The following is a 9,875-nucleotide window of genomic DNA, read 5'->3' on the forward strand; positions in this document are numbered from 1 at the left end:
TCAGACTTGCTAAGATGACAGAATCCGTAAAAATCATTCAACAAGCTTTGGAAGGAATTCCAAGGGGGCCTTATAAAAATTTAGAAATACAATCTTTTGATAGAGGAAGGTCTCTTGAATGATAATTAAACAGACTCAATAATAATGTTAGGAAGGGCAAGATCGAGGGTTCAAAGTTCGACGTACAAGTGAAAGGAAGGTCGAAGGTTTAAAATTCGACCTATGTATGTTGAATTTTCAACCCTCGACTTATTTATAAAAAAAAAAAAACAACAATATTTTTACAAATAGTTTGAAAACTAATATCCTTTTAATATTCCCCTTTTCGTCCATAGATACTAAAAGCATGTCCAAGCAAGTTGGGTAGGAAGAAATTAAAACCCACATCGGCATAACTAAATTTCAAGGATTCCACTAAAACCACATAGTTTTCTCCCACGAATATATTTTCATCGGCAGAAATGATGTTTTGCCCACGCATGAAAAATTTGTCAGCTGAAATTATAGTTGTCAACATTTGTTGTTGTGTTGGTAGAAGAAACCGTCGACAGCGCACACGATATTCTTTAGTAAAAGGCAAAAGAATAGTTCGCTTTGTGCTGAATGCCCAACTCCAATATTAATATCTGCTACAGAACACATTTTCATATATAGCAATTGGTGTACATTTCTCAAACTTTACCGGTGTGGGAAATAGAATGAAGTTAGTGTCTGCATCACACCACTCTAGAATTGAAATTTATTATGTAATTATCGTTAATTCATCATTTAAAAATTTTGTATATAATTATAAAAAAAATGGTCTTTCCGAGGCAACATAGTCTTGTTGGCCTAAACCATCATCATATAAATTATTGTTCGGTTATAATCAATTTAGTGAGTCCACATTTCATTATGATTACGAAATACCGATCAACAATAACAAACATAATCAAATGGTACCCACTTTTCAGATTGGCACTGATGGATTATGTTTCCTTGAAATAAAATTAGTCTAAATTCTTTCACGTTAATTAGTAGATAATGTTCATTTATATGATTTACTAGTTCTGATTAAAAAAAAATCACTTATCATGAAACACCATAATTTGGCTCATAACCTATGAAATGTATAATACGGTTTACATTATCAAGATTTCTAATTTGCAACTTGATATCACTTCAAATGCACTTTTCATGGTCTCTTGACATACATAGTTCTCCCTTGGTAGAGTGTTGACTTTTTTTTTTATTTTGCATTTGTGATTATAACGACCCGACTTTTCAACATTTACTAACAAGACGTTACTACAAGCATGCATAAATCATAGATAAAAATTTTAACACTTTAATATATATTTAACTCTCCACCAGTTATAAAATAATTTGTTATGCTTCAATGATGTAAGGACTGTGGGGGCATTCTTGTAATCTAGCTATGAGCTATGTTATTATGGACATGACACGAGATCTTATGTTTGCATTTTGCATGTTGGATTGATAGCTATGATAATATGATTAGGATTTATGGAATGTGGCTTATTGGTTGAATGATGCATGCTAGATTAGATGGTGAATGTTAGCTTTCCTATCGAGCTATGTACATCTTAGGCTTGTGAACCTTGGAGTTCACTACTTATGACTTATTTGGTATCCTTTTGGGATAACCACCTATGCAATGATGTTTGTTCCTTCAGGATCACCATGACTGCTATGATTTGTGTTCCTTCGAGATCACCACGACTGCTATGATTTGTGTTCCTTTAGGATCACCACGGTTACCATGATTTGTGGGCTTTCAAGTTCACTACTTATGCCTATGCCTATGCCTATACTTATGTTTATGCCTATGTTATATTATGAACTCTTGTGACCGATAGGAAGACTAACAAGTTCAACTAGTGGGCCCAATAATGGGTAACTTATTGAGTACTATATATTCAGTTTATGCCTATGTTATATTATGAACTCTTGTGACCGATAGGAAGACTAACAAGTTCAACTAGTGGGCCCAATAATGGGTAACTTATTGAGTACTATATATTCAACCTTTCCTCTGATATGTTTTTCAGGTAAGGGCAAAGATAGACCGACGAATGACAAGAAGAATCTGTAATCATACAATTGGGACCATATAGAAACTTCCACACATGTTTTCATGTTTTCATGTTTGAAAAGAGTCTTAGTATTTGAAATTATAAAACTTTATATGTTAAACATTTAAATTCTTAAAGGTTTTCTAGTTTTATCTTGTATTTTTAGAGAAACCCCTGATAGAGTAAACATGCACAAAACGAAAGCTAACAGAATTATTAAGCACCCTAACTGCATTTAATTTGAGTTACAAGCATGCTAAAACACAAGTTACAAACAAAAGGGTTTTAGAATTTACACCCTTTGTAGGAATCCTCTTGTTCCCTGCAAATCTCCACAAATTTGACCTTCAAATCTTCAGTAGACCACCAAGAGAATCTTCTCTACAATTCTCAACTTTGAAATTGTGAAACTCTGAATTAAAAAGGAATTTAGAGTGGATTGGAGAGGTTTGAGAGAAATTTTCAGGTGAATTTTCTTTCTCAAAAATTCAAATTACATTGCTCCTAAATCTAATAATTCAAGTATTTATTTAGATTACTCATGCAACCACTAAGTAATTCAACATTTTAGCACTTAAATTGCATTATAGAAGTGGGCTAGGTGATTTAGAGAGAAATCCACTAAGAAGTTCAAAAATTGGATAGTTCCACTAACTATCCAAAATTCAATTTCAACTTTTCAATTATATTTCCTTTATAATTAAATTAGATATAATTTAAAATTCAATTTCTAAAATTGAATTTAAAAATGAAATTTTCTTTGATTTAAATAATTAATTAATCAAATTTAATTAATTAATTAATAATAATTTAATATAAAATATGAAATTAATAAAACACCAAATTCAAACATGAATCCTATTCATGTAATCAATATTTATATCAATATTTAAATATATTGGACACTCCAAATGCGTTTAATTTCAATAAATTTAAACGTTAATTATATCGAATATAATTATCTAAACTCTAAAATTGAATTTGAACATTTCAAATCCAAACCTAATCTTTTACGAACTAGTAGAGGAACCTTATGGACCTATAAAAAGATTTGAGATTAATCGGTTAAAATCTTTAATCCAAATTAATCAATATCTGTTAACTATCGAGACATATCACTATAGATCGATAGTTGCACTCTCTTCACTGTATATATATTTCTATCCACTTGATTTAACCATGATCAGTAAGTCGATCCTTCACAGGTTGTTCATATTTACAGCTAGGTCAGTCAGCAGCCTACTTATGTTGTTGGAGTGTATTAGCAAGCAACGGAAGTAACAAGGATCAATAAGCACTCTAATTCATTAATTTTGGAAGAAACTAAAACCTGGCTCTGATACCAATTGAAGGATCTCAAAATGAGAATTCCATGAGCAGGTTTAAATCTCTCCGATTTCACAGTGATCGGAATATAAACGATATACATTCTATACTAACAGTTATGTATAATAAAACTTAACAACAGCATGCTCAGAATGCGATAAAACATAGAAAAGGGGTTCATTACCAGAGGAAGACGATCTTCGATTATATATGAACCCACAACAATGGAAAACTCCACCGATCTACCAGCACCCAGCGAGTCTCTCGTCTGTTACTGCACGATCCGAATGTACACAAATAAGGATTCAGGGACAACACCACCTCCAGGAAGACCCAAGTATTCTCGACGTCATAAACCCAGAGAGTGGGCTCTGGTGAGTTTGGTAGAAGACGGAGGAGATAAAATCGTCTAGACGACAAGCGCGCACGGAAGGAATTGCAGGGACGCTTATCATATAGTAAAACTACACGATCATTTAGGAAAAACTAGACGATCTTAGGAAACTGGTACACCATCGTTTAGGGAACGCGTGAACTAGACGATCGTTTAGACGACTAAGAACTATCGTATAGGCTCTCGGAGATCAATCTTTCATGGCTTCTTTAGGGCGCGGTATTTCGATTGCACGAATGAATTATATATCAATTGAAAACGATTTTCAACTTTTTATCCCGCCGGTTACTTTAACCCTCGCTGCCCACGTTCCTACGTTCAAACGTGAAATTGGTTAATTATTAAATAATTAATCAATTAATTTGTTTAATAAATATAATCATATTATATTTATATCCTATAATTTGATATCATATATCTACTATAGTATTTTTCCTATACTTGATATAAATCATATTTATATCTAATTTCCTCCAAAATAATGTATCTCATACATTTAGCCAATTATATCATATATAATTAGCCATTCCAATTATATCATATATAATTGTACTTTCTCTTGTCAATTTGAACATTTCAAATTAACCCAAAGTCTGGTTCTCGACTTTATCCAAGCTACCCAGATGACCTAATGGACCTGTAGCTCGAAGCTCCAACAGTTTGTGAATAGCTAACTAAACTCTTTAGCCACGAGATTCACCATCCGTTAACAGTCAGTGATTCCACTAAAGACCAACAGCTGAACTCTTCTTACCATAGATATATTTCTGTGTCCATTGGATATAACAATCATGAGTACGATGACCCTTCACAGATGCTCGTAAGTACAGCTGGGCCAATTTACTGTTTTGCCTCTTTAGTTACATCTCACTCCTTAAGTACCACTGATTCCTCTAATGAACAATACAACGTAGTCCAACTATGTGTAAACACCTCTCGGACCAAGAGAAGGTGTGTGGCGCCACATTGTTCAAGCCCTGGAATCAGCCCTTAAAGGAGTCATCTATCTACTTACCCCTGCCTCGGGGAAAGAGTGAATTCCATCTTGTGTAGTTGAGTTCCCAGCTCCCAAATCAGACGTATCCCCAAAATGGTAGGTTTGTATCAGCGACTTGGCCACTTGCACCCATGTAAATCAAAGGACCGCCCTCAATGGCAAGAGTTCCCAACTCACTTAGGATTGAGGCCATGTTACCTATGGTCATCCTAGTGAAGTGAAGTCTCTGTCATGAGCGGTGTTATATAACAAGACATTAATACTTCGTGGTCAAGTATTATATAAACTCTTTGTATAGGACGCCCCCGCTCGCATGTCCCCAACACGAATATCAAAATCAGATCATCTGTGGCAAGTCACAACACTTGTGACCATTCCACAAAGCAAGCTGCGTCTGTAGCTTTACCAGGATAAGGTTTCCCTTCTTTATCCATTTACTACAAACCATTTTGGCTATCTTTTAAGACATGATCCACTTGTATGTCACCACATACATGTTTGAGTCACATACAGATAACCAGGGATTTTATGTTTATTGGTTTGTGGTAAAGCAACTAAAACAAGTAAATGAGCAAAACAACAAGATGTGAAGTAAATATCATATATTAACAATCACAAGTGTTCGTATGTATTGTTTACAAACTACAGGACACGAGACTTTAGGGCATCAACTCCAACAGCTCATACTAAAACAAGAGGGTTTCAAGTCATACTTTTGTAAAACTTCCCCACTTCTCGATTTTCAGCTACAAACTTCTCCAAATCTTGTTGTGGACCACCTCAAGATCTTCCTCACTATTCTCTTGGAGCTTTAGATTGAGTTGTGGGACTCAAAATAAGCTTAAATGAAGGGAACTTGGAGAATAGTTTACTGCAGTAACCCCACTTGAAGAACTCCTTCTCCAACACGAATTTTTCAGAAAAAATTCTATATATTGCATGCCACAATTTCACTCCAATCTTCTCAATATATTGCAGACTATCATGCAAAGAAGATGGCCGCATGAGACACAGCGCATGCTTGGAGTTAATGAGGCCAAACTTAGTTGGTTTGATGTGAGCTACTTGAAGATGTAATGGAAAAAACCAACAAATCCAATTTGTGTTTTTCTAACTTTTCCAATTTTTCCAATTGATTTCATAAATCGATTTTGAATTCTAAAATTGAAAATATTATTAATTTAAAAAAATTAATTTTCTTAAAAATTAATTAATAATTATTTAAATAATTCTAATAATTCTAATTAATTTAATATCAAATATTAAATTAATTTTACACAAAACCACCTTCATATATTTAAATATTAATTCTCCAATTCTCTTTAATTCTTAAAATTAAACGTGTAATTATATCTCATATAATTACTAATTCTTTTAATTCTAATTTGAACACTTCAAATTAACTTATCACGTTGCTCTAAAGCTCATCCATTTACGAGCTAGTAAGGGTACTTCGTGGACCTACAGATCATGGGCTCCAATAATCCGAGATTAATTGGCTAAACTCATTACAACGAATTAACCCTCATTCATTAGCTAATAGGTCACTCCACTAAAGTCCATAGTTGAACTCCTCTCACTATAGATATATTATGTCCACTCGATATAACCATGATTAGTAAGTTAACCCTTCATCGGTTGTCCGTAATAACGATTGGGTCAAATATCTGTTTTATCCCCGAGATTACCTCTTGTTCCTTAAGTCCCACTGATCCTCTAATGAACAATTGATTTGTGATCCAATCAACAAACTGAGTCCCTCTCGAGCCAATAAGAGGGTGGAGCCCCTTGTTCAAGATCCGAAATCAACACTTAAGGGAACAACCTCTCTACTATCCCTAAAAGTGAGTAGGAGTAAATTCCGTCTTGCACCCTATGTCCCCAGTTATCTATTCAGTCCTACCCCTGAAATGAGAGTTTATTGAGCCAGCATTGTTGAGTCAACCCTCACCTATGAAAATCTAAGGATAATCGCGAATAAACAGGAGTTCATAGTTAGCTTAGGATTAAGGTCAAGTTACCTAGGTCATCGCTTTGAAATAGTCAGTCTTAAACAGTAAAGAACGTTACAAAGTAAGAGTGACTAATTTCGTGGCCCCACTTCTCATGTCATAACATGTACGAAATAGGATCACTTCGTTTGTAGCACTTTACAATTCTTTGTAATAACTACAGAATAGGCCACATCAAATAGTGTTACAAGAATAAGGCATCCAACCTTATTCATCATACTATAGATCATTTTGACTATTTACTCGAACCTGATCCACTTTTATGTCTCCACATAAAGTTCAAGTACTTATGTAATATTCAAGGGTCTTTTTAGGTTTATTGGATTTTTAATAAGCAATACATATATTCAATAACAACTTATTGAATTTTTAGAATAAGTTCTATTGTTTACAAATCACGAGTTTTAGGACATAAAATCCAACAAATGCATGGATGGCAGATACCTGCTTGTTCATCCAACCAAGAATTCCAAATTTAAATTCCAGCTTGAATAACTCAAATTCCAGACTTTATCTCATGAAACTTCTTTTTATTAATTCTTGTTCATCCAACCAAGAATTCCATATTTAAATTCCAGCTTCAATAACTCAAATTCCATACTTTATCTCATGAAACTTTCTTCTATGAACTTATTTTAGGACATCTTAGCTAGCTTACCTTAAAATTTCAACCTCTAATTCCTCTCCATGAGCTAGAAATTTGTCAATCATTGCAACTTGTCCGAGTAGCCAAAGAATCTCGAACACTTGAGGAAATTCTTCAACTTTCAGCTCAAAACTTTTCTTCATACAGCCCTGGATTACCATATTCACTATTTAAGCTTCAAGTTGGTAGAAATTCCCTCTTCTTTAGCACGAGTGAAATGCCCAAACCGAGCTCCACAATTCAAACTTCCTTTTATAACAAGGTTGAATGATCAGATAGCTTCCTTAAGATGACATTTGGCGCAATAAACACTTACTTATGGCCTCTAATCACGCCACTTAGTCCACTAACTTAGTGATTAAGTTGAATGCTTAAGTCTTCCTTCAACGCCTAGGTTGGCGTCCAAGCTAGTCTTCTTCCTCAGCCAACGCACATCTCAGCTAACGTCGCACACCCTTGTTCATCGCATCTTTAGCCAACACATACACTGACTTTGTCTTAGATGCTCATGCTAAGGCCTACCGCTCATCAACACCCCTCTTAACCTCTAATATTCCTCAACACTCCTTGTCGTTGCATAGCCCTTTGGTAGCCACACGCTTAATCCTTTAAGGCCTCCGGCCATCGCACAACTTGTGACCTCTTAGTCCTTTCCTCGGACCAAGCCTACTAATTCTTCTTAATCATCACTCCGAGCCTACCATGCGTTTACCTAGGCAGATTTAGCTGCCCGTATACCCTCTATCTTAGGCCTTTACTAGCCTCCAAATGATGGTTGACGCATACCACCTATTAGACTTCTCCAATTTCCTCCCTTAGACCCTTGAGCCTATAAAAGATCATGTGTTCCTCATATCTAAGTTTGTTATTTCCATCTAAGTGTTAGTTCCGTTATCTCGCCTGAGAGCACAACTACTAACACTTAGGAAAATTCCTAATTCATGCATATCTCAATTTGCCTTAGCCTTTCCAATTTTTTTCTAAGTGTTGGCTGCCCTTTAATATCCGAGAGCACTCCCTTCAACACTTGAGTGATTTTTCCTCATTTCTACTTGCACACACATACTCGTTATATTTTCTATATTATTTCAACTATTTCTAACATTATAGCTACATGCTTACAAGAATTAAAAACATGATTAGGGGGACTTAACATGATTAACTAGTAAAATAGGTTTAGGGGTTTACAATTGGTCTTCCCCTTTAAAAAATTTTGTCTTAAGCTTAATAAAGTGAACATGTGTGAAAATTTGTTTTTCATTGGCTACTCAGCTTCCCATGTGGCTTCCTTTATTCCATGGTTCCTCTATAAGACTTTAATTAATGTGATAGTTTTATTCCTTAACACCCGTTCTTTCCTATCTAGAATATGAGCTCGTTCCTCTTTGTATGATAAATTTTACTTCAATTGATACATGAAAAATATCATGTATCTTGGATAACTCAGTAGCTAAAGCTAATCTGTAAGTTGCTGGCATGATTCGTTCAACTATCTCATAAGGTCCTATATTTCTTGGGCTAAACTACCTTTCCTTTAGCCCACCTTTCCTATCAAACCTAGGTATCCCCTTCTACTATGATAGCTTAAGAAATACTTGGTCTTTAATCTCTGCATAAAAGTTTTTATGTTTATCTTGAGTTGTTCTACTCAAGACTTTTTTCCTTGCTAAACTTAGATAATATTTTTTTATTAGTAAAGATAAAATCAAAATTGATAAATATTTGAGATAAATGTAGAAAATACATGTCTTCTGTGTAGGCTCTTTTGCCAAAAAGCCAAATTTTCAACGTAGAATTAAAAATTGAAGTACAAAAGCTTGAACTATGGCTGTAGGAATTTCTCTACGAAGAGAAAATCCTCCAAAAATAGGCGTATGCCGGTGTATGCGACGAACACACGGTATTCTTTAGTAAAAGGCGAAAGAATAGTTCGCTCTGTGTTCACCGCCCGGCTCCGTGATTTCGACAATTCCACTGCAACGGCATTTTATACCGTCCAACGCGTGTCCCATTTTTACAACTTTGCCGATGTGGGAACTACTTGGCTTACTACTGTTAACGGGCCAACCACTTTGATGGCCCAAAACAGAATTCCACTTTCCCCTTTTATACTATTTCCTACAATTTTAAGGAAAATTGGAATAGATAGCTAAAAATATCATGTATATTTTTTTTGATACAGCTAATTACTTTATGTTAATGAATTAGTTTTATTTTCCCATTTATCTTCAAGACACATAAACTTCTTTCCTTTTTTTTTTAGTTCTTCCAAAATTTTTAAATCTCGTGATTTCATTTTGTTTAATTCATTTTTAAATTACATCTTATCTTTTTTAAGTTTGTTAAGTAGAACTTTTATCTGTTAACATATATACTAAAATAAGCATATCCAATTATCGAATTGATTATGCGGTCTACTTGTTTA

At 34.4% G+C, this 9,875-nt stretch overlaps 2 non-coding genes across 2 annotated transcripts; both read right to left on the reverse strand.

The window, feature by feature from the left end:
- Nucleotides 1–492: 492 nt before the first annotated feature.
- Nucleotides 493–614, reverse strand: LOC150032268 (U5 spliceosomal RNA). Its single transcript, XR_016525659.1, has one exon. It is a non-coding gene; the product is annotated as a U5 spliceosomal RNA (small nuclear RNA).
- Nucleotides 615–9,286: 8,672 nt separating this feature from the next.
- Nucleotides 9,287–9,404, reverse strand: LOC150032269 (U5 spliceosomal RNA). Its single transcript, XR_016525656.1, has one exon. It is a non-coding gene; the product is annotated as a U5 spliceosomal RNA (small nuclear RNA).
- Nucleotides 9,405–9,875: the final 471 nt, after the last annotated feature.

Source organism: Benincasa hispida, chromosome 12 (assembly GCF_027475165.1).
Source record: "Benincasa hispida cultivar pf3 chromosome 12, pf3_genome.v1.1, whole genome shotgun sequence".
Classification (NCBI taxonomy): Eukaryota; Viridiplantae; Streptophyta; class Magnoliopsida; order Cucurbitales; family Cucurbitaceae; genus Benincasa; species Benincasa hispida.